We start from the raw sequence: 14,519 nt of genomic DNA on the forward strand, positions 1-14,519 counted from the left end.
TTCTATTGAACTCAGTGGGGCTTGTCATTAACTTAAACAAAAAAAGGCAGATTTCCAATTATATGCAGGCATCTCATCAGCCTTTCCTTGTGGCTTGTTTGACCATTGTCAATAAACCATGAATAAGATACAGTGGTCTGGTCTACCAGAAATTTTAGGTTCTCTGAAGCAAGTGACTTCTGTTATGCTGATAACTTTTGTTGACAATCTACACTTTTTCTTAGGTTGCTATATAATTTCTCTATCATTAACTTTTACTAAAAGCTAACCATCAGACTTTATAGGATAATTATTAGTTGGCAGGTTGCTAAAGTACATATGAGATGCTAGCACACTGACTCCAGCAACAAATAATAAAACTAATGTTATTTTAATAACGGCAGTAAGTGCAGCGCTATGCCGTTTTGACACCATATCCTCAGGGCATCAGCTTATCTAGCAAAACCATCAGATAACACTTTGTTTTATCAAGGAAGGTGCAGGCTTAAAGCGAGGTGTAGGCAAATGAATGGTCCGTCTCTTACAACAACATGTAGAGGAAAGCAGTCATTTTTTTAATCAACCAGTTTGAATTAATATATTAAACTACTTTTCTTCTTGGTCTTGAGGTGGTGAAAACACTGTTTAGAAAGTATACCATTTCAAACATTTGTATGAGTCATTCACTTCAGGGCTTATTCACACAAAAGGCGAACCCGAGAGCTGGTAAACACAAGAAACTCAATGTGGAAATGCCCCTATGAAATAACTTCCTGGTGGTGGGTGCGCCCATTGGGCCATCTTTTTAAAAATATATATCACACTTACTAAGTAGGTGCTATAATCAACAGCAACAGCCAGTACTGATCATACTCACTAGATTGATTTCAATTCCAAATATGGGATAAATAAGTGAATGTAATGAACGTCTGTTTTCATCTTTGGTGTTTTTCTCCAATATCTCTAGTGGGAAAGGGCAGGTTATCCAGGACCAAGGGCAACAACTCCCTAACAATACTCCAGTTGGTGGCAACTGGTAAGGGACTATGAATAAGAGTATAAGAAGCTCTGTTGGATCAGGCCATTTCGTCCAGCATCCTGTTCTCACAGTGGCAAACCAGCTACCTATGGGATATAATACTTTCTGTGTGAAGTATTATGCTAAGCCAAGGACAGGGAACCTGTGGCCCTCCTGATATCCATGGACACAATGTTTCTACATAGAATTCTACAATTCTATGATTCTATACGACATTTTCAAGGCACAAGCAATGCATACATTGGCCTTGAAGTGATCCCTGGGTTTCATAGCTTCGGATCATTCATACATTGCAGTTTTAGTGGATACATATTACAAATTTTGCATCTACCCACAATGTAATATGGCATGTTAATTTAATACGGTATACACCACAAAACATGCTGTAGGGAAAGGGACACATTCAGTTGCCAAGAATTGTCTGTAATCTGAAGGAATCTTAGTGCCCATATTACATTTCAGCAGTTTCTCTCCTCTCCCCCTCCGCATCTTCCTTCCCCCTCCTGTAAATTCATTTTAATATTTTCTAGACTATTATAGCTACATCATGGCATTGTTCTTTGAATAGCACTTGCACTTAACTATGTGTGTATATTGTGAATTTGTAATGTCTCCCTAATTTGACAGTCATTAATATCCTTTTATTTGAACAGTCATTAGTTTACCTCTGCTTTTGTGAGCTGAGCACACAATAAGCTAGCATTTGGATTTATATGCTCTTTTACTTCTCCCCATCTCTGAACAGCTTGCTCATACACACACACAAAAACACTGACAAATCACAGCAGGGCAGGGTTGTGAGTCAGTAGGAAGGGTGAAAATATTGGACAATGCAGTGGTCCACGCCTATGGGAGCTGTTGCAGTGAGGAGATAATAAGGGCGGAAATGGGTTAAGGAGCATGGGATGGTCATGACTTCTGTCCTGGAAGAGGAAGGAAGAAACAAGGGAGAGTGCAGTTTGACAGAGGAGGGGGAATGAGAACTGGGCAAGCCACATGTGACCAGTCCCCAGTCCTCCTAACCTGAGAAAGACAATGAAATTGCTTCAAAAGTGCCTGGGGCCTGGGAAAATGTAGAAAAGAAAAGAGAAACAATTAAGAGGGGGACTCAGTACAGAAATAGGGAAGAAAATGGGACTACAGTACAGTGAAGGGAATCCTCTGGCTAATTAATATTTACTCATTATTTGTTCAAAAAGAAAATTATCCAGTTCTTCAGTGAAAAAAAAAGGTGACCAGCCCAGCCGACAAATCATTTAAAAAAGGAAGAGACACTCCCTGCTTACAATATAAAAATACATGACACCAAAGGAGAATGGATTGGGAGGGAGGAGAAAATAAGCAAGGTACAAGTTCTTAAGTGCAAATCATTCTAATGACCAACTAAGTTGGACAATAAAAAGTCACCCACATTGCTGATCTCACAGGTGTGCTGAAAGAGTGGCCCTGCATCCCTTTTATCCTGTGCTACAGCCTGATACAGTGACTGATCCCATGTGAAAGTTGATGGAGGAAGGAGTGTGGTTTTGATCAAAGCTACTGGTACCGCCACATCCCTCCCTCCCTCCCTCCCTTCTTCTGATACAGCCTGCTGTAATTGCAGGACTTTTTTGAGCCAGAACTCACCAGAACTCAGTTCCTGCACCTCTCAGGTGGGCTCCATTGCCATTATAAGAGAACAAGGGAGGTGTTCATGGTGAGTTCCGGCACCTCTTTTTCTAAAAAGAACAGCACTGTGTAATTGGATAAATAAGATTGCTTTGGACCCATTAAAAACAATCCAGGTGGTATGTCTCCCTCAGAGGCCACTTGCAAAATATAGCCCTCTGCCTCTCACCCACCTCCCCCTGCCGCCTCCTTTGCCCAATAAAGAGCAGCGATTTGAAACTACTACAATACTAGCATTTCAAGCTAGTAACACTTATGGATAGCTAAGTCAGCACGGACAAAGGTCTATGAATATGTTAGAGTTGCAGTGTTGCAAAACTAGTGTTATTCATCTTGGGTTGTTTTCTTCTGCAACATACTCCCTAATTTGTAGTACAGAAGGAAACAGAAAGCTAAGGATTCAGAGTTTGTCTCAGACACTGGAAGAGTGAGTCATATGCAACTAAGTCTTGCAGGAAAAGTCTTGACACATCAGACTGGGATTGGAAAATAAATATTTGATTACAAACCCCTGCAATATTTTTTTTTGAAAGAAAAACCTGAGTAATGTTAAAGGTCAGAAGTTAATGTTTGTTTTTTCCGGGTAAAAATTTAGTTACGGAAACGTTGAGACATGTTCTGTGAATAACAGAGCTTTAGATTGCATCAAATTATAGTTTCAATGCACTACGGAGATTTATGAAAAGTTTTGCAAAGTGTCACTAGCCTGAAAGTGTTTGAAGAGAAAGGCAGACAGAGTGAAGGCCGCACTCAATAACATACAATTATATTAGATAGGTAACTCGCCCTTGAGTGCTGCCTCTTGTCTTCTGCTGTCTTGCCTACATCAAACAGCTAGTTACCTCTAGCAACTCATCAACAAGGTATAATGAACACAATTCCTTTTTGTGACTGCATGCCCAGGCACATGAGGCCCTCAGCACGGTGAGGGGCCAACCATAGAAATAAAACGTGGGACATTTTGAATTGGGTTGAAAATCAGCCACAGCTTTATTGATTACAGGTGTCAGTAAGACGGTTTTGGCGAAGGCATTGGGTATGTATCCATCATAAAGCAGCCTGATTGCTGGTTGATAAGCAAGTGGGGGTTGACCCCGGGGTTTGGGGGTCGTCCCTGACATTCCCCTTGTGATACAATCGCACTGGAGCCACCATTGTGAAGGGTTCTATGGCCCATAGCTCCCACAAGGACTACCGGACAGAGACATCCCTTCCTGGAATCCTTTAACAGAATGTCAGCTAAGGCTCCAGCCTAATGCCTTATCTGCCAAAGTTGTGACATTCCCCCCCCCCCCATGAAAGCTGTGTTATGTATAAATATCTTTTTGTCTTGTATGCTTGTACGCTTAAGTTCAAGTCATTTCATTCCAGTTACTACACATGTTTGTGAGGTATGCTAACTTTGCTAGCCAATCTGTGTGGGCTAAATTGCAACTCAAGCTTTTAGTTCAAAAGAAATGCATGTAATCCTTCTCTTAACTCAAATAGTCTCTGCAGCACATGGCCCCAGAGGCAACCATTATTTGTGTGAGGTGGAGGTTGTCACAGTCGATTTCTGAACTTAAGATATCAAACACTAATTGGAATATATAAAAAAATTGTCCAGCAGCACCTTAGAGACCAACTAAGTTTGTTCTTGGTATAAGCTTTCGTGTGCATGCACACTTCGAAAGCTTATACCAATAATTAAAAAATAAATAAATCTATATTTCGACTGCATCAGACCAACATGGCTACCTACCTGAATCTAAAACACTAATTGGCTTTGAAAATCAAAAAAGAGCTATCATTTTGTCCATCCCTTTTGCTGTATTAGATAAGCACTTCATGGAATACTTCAGCTAGCTCTAGCCAAAGGCAGCACCCGTGCATCAGGTGAGCTGTAATAGTCACTCAAAACAAATCCCTGTATGAGCACTTTGTGGTGAACTGTTGCCGTATCTTCCGCTAGCCACCAGAGAGTAGTGTGGTTTCAAAGGTGGATGGGACCACCCTCCTGTCAATCATTTAACAACACAATGACATCAGGTGAGTGGTGCTTGGAATCCACAAAGTCATAGTTTGGGGGAAATTACCACCACTCCTCTATAGTCATTTCTATAGTCAAAGACTCCTAAAAGTTTGGTGACTTAAGACTGTCCTTTGTAAAAACTAGCATGGCCTGCCCATCTATGTTTTTAAAAATTCTATGTTGAATTATGAATGTTACATGGCCCCGGCAAAAACTGGGACAGAAATAAGGCTTATGAACACCCAGATAGAGCCTACAACAACTTGTCAAAGCCCAATTTGTTCTGTAGATGCCTTGGACACAGCTTGGAGTCTTTTGCATGCCTAAACACTGCCGTCCTGGCAAGCTGAGATCTGAACTTGTCTCTGTTAAACATCTGTGCTTGTATTACCCGTGTTGTGTTCCTTTGACCTGGTTCATTTGAACTGTGCTGGAAGTAAGCATTGCAACCACTAAATCTAACTTCAGGGTGTGAACTGTTGCTGGGTGATGATAGCAAATTGGATAATGAGCTCTCCAAGGGGCCATGAGAGCACCGGAGATCCCATGTTCTCAAAGGAAAAAAACAAAACCCAAACTCTTCAAATCAGATTGGAAGGGAAAACAGAGAGCAGGGTGTACATTGTGTTTTCGGGCAGCTCTTTTTGTTTTTTTGTTTTTAATGACTCAGTGTGTAGCTAAATGACCAGTTCAGAACTGTCAGGATAGTTCCCCAGTTCCTGGTTCAAAGGTACTACTCAGTCCACATGTAATGGGAGAAGGAGTGAGGCAGAATAGCCTTCCTTCTGGGATGGGAGCCATGCTGTTTTCATGTCTTCACCCCTTGCTTTCATCAGCTGTCCTAACCACTTGCTTTTTATCTTTAGCTGTGTACACATGTAGCCTTTGAAGCACACAGAGGTCACTTTTTCACAGTGCTCTTCTGTACGTAGTGGCTCGCAATTTGCACACCTTTGTGCAATAACCTCATCTAAAGCAGCAGCTACTACTCAAGTTGTCTGTGGGCATGTTTTCAAACCTGTGTTTTTGCCATAGACTGACTCTCTCTCTCTCTCTCTCTCTCTCTCGACACACACACATCACAGTCTTTTGAAAGAGAAGGGCTGGAAACTGGTGTGTTTATGTATTGATGTACAAAAGCTATATACTGGTATACAGAGGGGGCTGAGTTAGGGCTTCCTGTCTTGCCTATTTCATTCATAAACAAGTTAAACATGGCAAGGGACAGTGGCGGCATCTGTAGATCTGTAGATCTGCCCCCACAGGAGATGAGCTGAGAAAGCCCTCTCTGTGTACACATGTATTCAGCAAGTACACGGGAAGTGCATTTTGGGACCTGATCAGATTATAACCGTTCCAGCAGAATGCACTTTAGAAAGACATAGTGTAAGACAGAGATGACATCATGTATACAGCACCTCCAAAAGGCGCCAGCATCCAGCACTGAATGCACATTATCACGCAGTGTGTACGCGCCCTAGGTCTTTCCCCTTGCTGGTCTCACTGTTCTGCACACCCTCCTTTCTCTATTCTCAGCCCAAGGGAGTTCTTCTCAACAGACACTCCCCACCTGTTCCTCCACCCACCATTCCATCATGCTCCCCTGATGCTATTCATCCTCCCATTCATTCTTTCTTTTACATTGAGGTTATGATTATTTCCTGTTTGATGCCATTCCTAATGGATTGCTCTATGGGGAGAAGGATAGAGGAGGAGGAGGAGAAGGTGGATCTTATTTTCATAATGAACGCATGCTAATAAGACTTAAGATGTAGGGGAGAAGGTCACTCTGGGATTTATTCAACAACATTTGTAACCCTGGCATTGATCCCAGAGCACCAGCAGCAAACGGAATAAAATAAACATCGGATTGCTGAATGGGGCTTTCTGAGGAAATTCACATGTGTTTCTGTGTTCCATAGTAAATATTTATGGATCTGTTCTTAGTTAATATTATTGACTCAGACTTAGGAGGAAAAAGGAGACTCAACCCGCACAAAAATTCAGAAGCTTTCCTAAACTATTAGATTATCCCATCTAATGCTCAATAATATCACTTCCCTGTGTATATATTTCTGGAGAAACACCAAGGAGTGTTTGATGTGCTTTCATTAATCCTTCTACATATAATATTACTCATATAAGAACGGAATATAATTTAACTAACGCCATATTGTAGTCAAACGTCAGAGTTAAAAAAGCAAACAAATGGACCCAACCCTGTAGGGCCTTGGCCAATCATCTTTTGCTGGAGACTTGCAACAAAGGATTGGCTGCTGAAGCCATATATTAATTTCCCATACACGCACAGACACCCTTGATCTTTGTCCCATTTTCTGTCTATTTATCAGGACTACATTGGACAAGCCACCCTTGCAGGATGCTAACTGTATGAAGGGGAGAAGTGGGGTGGCATTCACCAGCCTCGCCACCCACAGATTGGAGGTGGGGGAGTCTGAAACAGGGAGCCTGCTCTATGTAGGATCCCCACATAGTTAAGAAACCTGCATGATCAGGTGTAGAACATTGTAGAACAGCTTCTCTGCATCAGGATTCCCCCCCCTACTGTGTGACTATGTAGGGTGTGGTGATTCAGGCAGGGCAGACACAGTCCCAGCAGACCCAGAACCCGCATGTGGTTCTAGTTGCATCTGAAGGGAGCACCGTGTAGGGAAGTTGTGTTTTTAATATTTTGTTGTGAGCTGCCCACAGTGGCTGGGGCTACCCCATATAAATATATATAAATAATAAAAGTATAAATAATAAATATAAATAAAGTATAAATAATTAGTATAAATAATAAAATTATTAGTAGTATTATCTTTATAGGCTGCCTATTTTGTTTCCAGGCTTGGTTTCAATGTTCTGGTATTGGCCTTCAAAGTTGCAAATCGGGGGTGGGAAACCTGTGTCCCTCCAGATGTTGCTTGACTACAGCTTCCATCATACCTGACCATTGGACAACGTAGCTGAGGCTGATGGGAGTTTTAGGCCCCAGTGTCGGAAGGGCTGCAGGTTCCCCAGTCTTGCTTTAAGTGGCTTTGGTGTTCAGAGGTCTGCACTGGTGGCCAATCTGCTACTGGTTCAATGTTTGTTTGCTTTTAGTATGTAAAGCCCTTAACAACTTGGGAGCAGTTTACCTATAAGATTGCCTTACCCAGTACTTTTCTTCTAGACTATAAAAACAGGTGCTGGTACTACGTGCCCTTGAGTACTCCCAGAAGAAAATAAGCACTGGCATTACCCAGTATGTGCCCATTCAACTGCTTTAATTGGTGGAATGGGCACATAATACCCAAACCGCATCTGTAAAAGCTCAACCATTTAGTGTGGCACCGCCAACCCTCCTTGCCTATTGATATCAGGCAAGGACATTCTTAATTAGACAAGCCTACTCAGGTGTTTGAGGGAAGCAGGTGGGGCTGTGGGTTAAATCACAGAGCCTAGGACTTGCTGATCAGAAGGTCAGCAGTTCGAATCCCCGCGATGGGGTGAGCTCCCGTTGCTTGGTCTCTGTTCCTGCCAACCTAGCAATTCAAAAGCATGTCAGAGTGCAAGTGTTTACCCCCAGTGGGAAGGTAAACAGCATTTCCGTGTGCTGCTCTGGTTCACCAGAAGCGGCTTAGTCCTGCTGGCCATATGACCCGGAAGCTGTACGCCTGCTCCCTCGGCCAATAAAGGGAGATGAGTGCCGCAACCCCAGAGTAGGTCACGACTGGACCTAATGGTCAGGGGTCCCTTTACCTTTACCTTACTCAGATGTTTAGAAAGTTTGTATGAGTTTTAATCTGTTTTAGTCTAATCTATTGCAGTTTCAACCTTATGCATGCTTTAAATTACGGCTGTAATTGTTTTAGTGATTTTTAAAATGATTTTAGCTTTTTTTGTAAACTGTTTTGAAGTCCGTCCCCCCTGTGCAATTTTATGAAATTAAATCAATCAATCAATCAATCTGGAGGAGACGTGAGGATCTTGGCTTTCACATGGAGGGGTGCATATGGATTGAAATCTTCTTGTAGTTACTTGGAATATTGAAGAGAAGGAGAGACAGCTGTCTCTTCCTCTATGCCAGGGACTGGCTAGATGAGGAGGAATGGTGGGAGGCTATAGCGGGGAATCCCCCCCCCCAGGGAAGCATCAGAGTGGGAAGCCCCAGAGCCAGGAGAATGGTGGTGGGATGCTGGAGAAAGGTCAGAGGATGAAGGGGGTGCGGATGAGGCTGAGCAAGCAACAGATTTAAGTGAGACTGAGGCAGCTGAGGAGGAGTAGGAGACTGAGGCTGTGAGATTCCCAGCCACCTGCCAGTTCCATTGTTTCCTTCTCCCTTCCTCCTTTGTCCCCAAGAATGAGGAGCGTGTTACCTGTAGCAGAACAAAAGGCACAGAGAGCCCCTCCTCAAAGCAGTTTGAGATGGTTGAGAAGACGGCTACCTGGGGAGGAACCTTGAAAGGAAGTGGGAGGCTCAGCTCCTCAGTTCTGGCAACTGCCACACCAGGCTAGTCCTGCCCATGGAGTTCTCTGTTGTGTTTTGTCTTTCTGAATAAAGAATCGACCTTCCTGCTCATCTCTGAGTTCATGGGCTAAACTGCAGCTGAACTAGCCCTGCCCCTCCAACATTCAGAATAGTTTGTAAGGCAGGACAGAGAATGACATCACGGTTTGCCTTGTCCTGTGGTCTTAAGAAGAAGAAGAAGCCTAAGTGATGCCCCCAACCACACACCAAGTCAACCTTCTTAACAGAAGTATCTCGAAAGCATTAGTTTTTTGTTTGATCCAGCAGCACCTTCCTTTGCTAGGGGTTAGCTAGGTAGCCAGGATGTGGCTCGTGCATCTTCCTGCAGAAGAGCTACAGCTGGTCAGTCTCTTCTCTCTCCCCCAAAACCCCACCATTCTAAATTAGCTGATGAGGTTTCAGCCTGCATTGGCTCTCCTATTTCCGGGGGTAGCTGTTTGAGAATTTCCCAGTCATTTGTATTCAATGCCAAGACACCAGTGGAAAGGCAACTCGGCCTCCAGACATGGAGCTTTTATAATACTAAATTTAGGGAAAGGTGGCAAGCCCACTGCTGTCAGTACTGCTTCTCCTAGACCCAAATGTGTGTGTGTGTGTCTTTGCGGGGGGAGCTCAGAAAATCTAACTCATTGAGACAAATCTGACCAACTGTGCAATCTCCCAGATGTAATGAGTCATCATGCAGAAGTTAAAGCCTAAATTGTTCTAAAAATCTGCAAATCCTTATGTGACAGAAATAACCCCTGCCTTCTGGGAGTTCCACTCTCCCTGCATGCAATGACAGGCCTCAGACATCCACTACTGGGGGGCAGGGAGAGGGGAAGGGTCAGCGATGAATGGTAACTGACAGTAGCTGAATAAGGTGAAGAGGGAAGCACGCTTCCTCATTTTGACAAGCATAGAAATCATGATCTCATAAATGGCCAAGCTTTGCCTTTCCCGAGTCATTTTTTCACATTATTGCTCTCCCCAATTGTACTATGAAACTGTTTTCCTGAATATAATGCTAGTGCTTCTATCCTTGATCTTAATGTTCCTTTAACACTGTATTACCTGTTGCATTATGGATCTGTGGCTTTTTAAATTGAAAAATGTCACATTAACTTTTAAATGGCATGAAAGAACTATATGCTGGAAGACCGCCACAAATTTTATCATGGAAAATTGCATCACAAAACTCCCTTTATTTTCTGGTTTAAAAAGGTTGCAAATGAATGGGGTTTTTTTTGGAAACAATTAGCCTGGAATTAGTGCTAAACATCCGCTACATTCCATTAGTTTTATGCTGTGTGAAAGATCACATGAAATGTGGAAATTATCAAGTAAGGAAATGTTGGGTAAACAGAATAAAGTATTTTCTGAATGCAGCCATATACAAAAAGGCACTGCATCTAAGAAGCTTCTTTCTAGGGCCTGCCAGCTGTACAGTGGGAACTTGATCTTTATGAAATTGCATATTTGTTAAAGTGTAAACCATATTTTACAATCCTGAGGTATATAAATGTTGACAAGTAAATTATATATTGAGAACTACATTCTGTCCAGGCAGATACATTAAAATGTGAACATTTTGGCCTTCTTACAGTCTATGTAAAGATGCAAGTTATGCATTGTGTTTTCATTTGGTATTTTAATGTTGTGAAAAGCCCGGTGCCCTTCAGAAGAAGGGTGGTATACAAATAAATAATAAATAATAAACTGTTTGCATACCAAGAAGGCATTGGCAGGTGTGGGTTTATGCACACGTGTGTGTGTGTGTGTGTGTGTGTGTGTAATGCATGCAAACACAATAACCTTCCCAGAAGGGATATATCTTTGTAACATCGGTGACTATTTTGCATAGGGGTTCCATTCCTGACCCCTGCGTACATCGGTGGAGTGTGCATAAGCCCACCCAATTCTCCTCCTGCCCCTTTTCAGATACCTTAGACACCTTACGTGACCAATCGGACACATGTAAAATGTTCGCTGTGGTGAGCATCTCTCATGTGATTTATGTGTGTCTAAGTAATATCACTTTTATGGCAAACAATTAATGAAATCAAGCAAGCAAGCAAGCAAACAAACAAACAAACAAATAAAATGAGTTCTGGCACCCATGATTTTATATCTTCTCCCTTGCCCCTTTTGAAATTTAAACTTTGCTTTCCACGAATAAGAAATCCCACTGTGATTTTTACAGGAGTTAAACTGAAAAGTAGGAGAGTTTGGTCTAGGCCTCCCTTGCACTGTAGTCAGTTCCCACCTCTCAGTCCCCATCTGAAAGCAATTGAATAATTGCATAATGGGTTTAGGCTTTCAGCCGCTGAAATAATGCCATTATGAGTAACAGACGGAATGTCGAGGACAAGAGGACAACTTCTAACCCTACTGAAACGTCCACATTTCTTTGACTGTTATTTTCATTTGAAAATCCAAGTGCATGAACATGTTGAAAGAAGATCAAGTAAGGTAGAAAAAAAATGTCATGAATGAGAGAGGCTGTTGCAAAATATTAGCAATCCTTTGTGTCATTTTGAAATTCTCTTTGTCTTATCTCACAATCAGTGCACTCTGAACAGTCTAAGCAAAGTTTAGGAAAGTACTGTTTTCTTGAAAACACTACATGTTAGGGCCACTGCTTCTCAGTGCTATTTTTCTCAGAAAAGAGGTGCCAGAACTCACCATTAACGCCTCCCTTGTTCTTACAATGGCAATGCCACCCACCTGAGAGGTGCCAGAACTGAGTTCCGGCGAATTCCAGCTGAAGAAAAGCCCTGCTACTTCTATTTCTTTCCACCAATACCCTTCAGTCACTATATATGGTCATATATATGTCATATTTCAGTAAACAAAGGGCTGCTGTAACAACCGTGTGTGACATAGCTACAGAGTTTAAAAAAGGGGCACATCAGGTGCAATGCTTCAGAAACTCGCGTAACATCTGAGTAGACAGTTGGGGCACAGAGGAGCAAAGGATAATGTCTCTGTTCCTGGATCCTTGAAACATCAAAGACAATGTCAAGACGAAGAGATAGTACATATGCCAGCAGGAGGATCACTCGTAGGGGTTCTACCGGAGGGAGGAGCAGGAGATGCAAGTCAGGTGCAGAAATGCCAATTAAAAAAAGGAAAGGTAAATTTCAACTTTGACACACAATTACAATCCATTAGGTGGGGATCTTAAACTTGCCAATCTTTTGAATAGTATCCAACACCAATTTAATTTGATTGTTGTGCAGTATATTTCAAAGAACCATACTTCATTGGATTTTGTTTTTATGTTGCAGGGTATGTCCGCGTCTGTGCAGTATACTATTACTGGAAAGGAAGAAAATGATTCCAGTGATTCCCTTTCCATTGCTTAGAAATTCCATCTTCTGCATTGGTGAATCACAGTGACATCTCCCATAACATGGAAACCCATCAGATAAGTCATCAATGAGCCAAGGAACGACCGCAGGATTCAGGAGTGCTCCTATTACAGGAGCAGCGCTAGGCCTGTCAGTAAACTCATTAACAAAAACCGTTGTCTTTGGTGTCATCCTAAATATTCCATCACTTTGATCTCTGATGTTTCATTCCACTTTTTTGTTTTTGTTTTAATGGATCTATTAAAAACGATGGTGAGATTTGCTGAAAAGGAAAAGCAGAGTAATCAAATTGTGCAAGCCGTCTAAGCAAGCAAGATTAGACGATCACAAATTTACATTCCCCATATGCATCACTTTGGAGGCAAAACGGGAGGTGAAACATATGCAATTATTTCCTGACCTCATAAGAAAGAGTACAGTTTAAAGACCTGCACATGTTTTGATTGATGCTCATATAAATCACATTGGATGTGATTCAAGGGATAAACACCGGTGTGATGGACAGAAAGGGGGTGGAATGGAAGCCCTTCCATGTAGGTCAACTATGTCAAACAAAAAGTTGGAGGTCCATCTGGATGCCCAGATTTTCCCCCCCCAAAAAAATCACTAAGTTTGAGGAGAAGTGACCAGAACTAGGACCAGTGCTTATCTTTTTAAAATATTGCCTGCAGTCCAAGTCAAATGTGCCCCCCTACTATGAGTTGCCTCTCAAAATCTATTCCCCAGAGCCACTGCTGCTCCCCTAAGTGTCTCAACCCTGCCCTACACAAGCCTCTAAAATCCAAAAGTGTAGTTCGAATACTGATTGTTGTGATGTGGACCCTGCAGATCCTATTTCCATGCCTTGTCCTGATATTTATTAACTTATTCAAGTTATTTATTGGTTGCTTTTGGGACACATTTATTGATGCACACATTTCTGCAGTGTTTCACCCTAATACGATGAATTTTATATGTTACTTTCCCTAATACATGCATTGTAATGCACACACTACTCCTGCATGAAAATTTGGGTAGACATTTTTTGGTTGAGAAATTGCATCTAGAGAAGCACAAATGCTTAAGAAGAGCTGGTTAATGTATCATTTTGGGAAGTACAAAGTAATGAGTCTTGCATTAAATTTTCTCTCCCATCCATATTACCAAATAAAGTACAGTATTTGAAAGATGGGAAATAAACATCACCCCCTAAACTGGTGTCCACAAACATGTTTTTTTTAAAAAAAATAAAATGGGTGAGGGTACAATATTTTAGATTTGTCATTAAAGATTGTTTTCATTTCTCTGTTTTCAAACCTTTCACCCAAACATGCATCTGGGGACACATTTATTAACCTTTTACCATATATTTGCATGGTGGTAGTGCTCCTGTTGTGACCACCACCCCCAACCGCCCTGAGGTTCATCTGTTCCTCAGTTTTATGCAACAAGTTATAAGACCTTTTGATTTGCCCGGGCCTATTTAAAGTTTTTAGCCAACTTCCCCTCCGCCCCCCGTTTCTCAGTTATTTTTTTTACTGTCGGTGCCATTATTATTTCTGTCTGGTTTTATTTCATTTCTTACATTACAGTGGTGCCCCGCAAGACGAATGCCTCGCAAGACAAAAAACTCGCTAGACGAAAGGTTTTTTCATTCGCGATTTGCCTCGCAAGACGAATTCCCCTATGCGCTTGCTTCGCAAGACGAAAACGTCTTGCGACTTTGTTAAGCCGTTTAAACCGTGCTTCGCAAGAAGAAAAATTCGTTAGACGGCAAAAATTGCGGAACGAATTAATTTCATCTTGCGGGGCACCACTGTATTTGGGAAATGGCTTTAAATTGGGGCACATATTTGAAACCCATGCGTATGTAAATGTTTGAGGTGCAACCCTGCTTGCCTGCCTGCCCTTTCTTTTGCCCTGCCTTGAGATGGGTATACTGTTACACGGCAGTAAGGGTCACACACTGCGTTTCAT

At 42.0% G+C, this 14,519-nt stretch overlaps 1 protein-coding gene and 2 long non-coding RNA genes across 10 annotated transcripts in view; 2 read left to right on the forward strand and 1 right to left on the reverse strand.

The window, feature by feature from the left end:
* The window catches only part of LOC309540428 (uncharacterized protein), a 110,732-nt gene that overhangs the window by 41,716 nt on the left and 54,497 nt on the right, over nucleotides 1-14,519 (forward strand). The window lies entirely within an intron of this gene.
* On the forward strand, nucleotides 9,398-12,715 carry LOC309540438. The gene is made up of 2 exons (XR_014223267.1): nucleotides 9,398-12,325; nucleotides 12,480-12,715. It is a non-coding gene; the product is annotated as an uncharacterized lncRNA (long non-coding RNA).
* On the reverse strand, nucleotides 12,541-14,467 carry LOC309540459. Its single transcript, XR_014223311.1, has 2 exons — nucleotides 14,360-14,467; nucleotides 12,541-12,825 (listed from the first exon to the last, which is right to left on the reverse strand). It is a non-coding gene; the product is annotated as an uncharacterized lncRNA (long non-coding RNA).

Source organism: Podarcis vaucheri, assembly GCF_965113315.1.
Source record: "Podarcis vaucheri genome assembly, chromosome: 9".
NCBI classification, from domain to species: Eukaryota; Metazoa; Chordata; class Lepidosauria; order Squamata; family Lacertidae; genus Podarcis; species Podarcis vaucheri.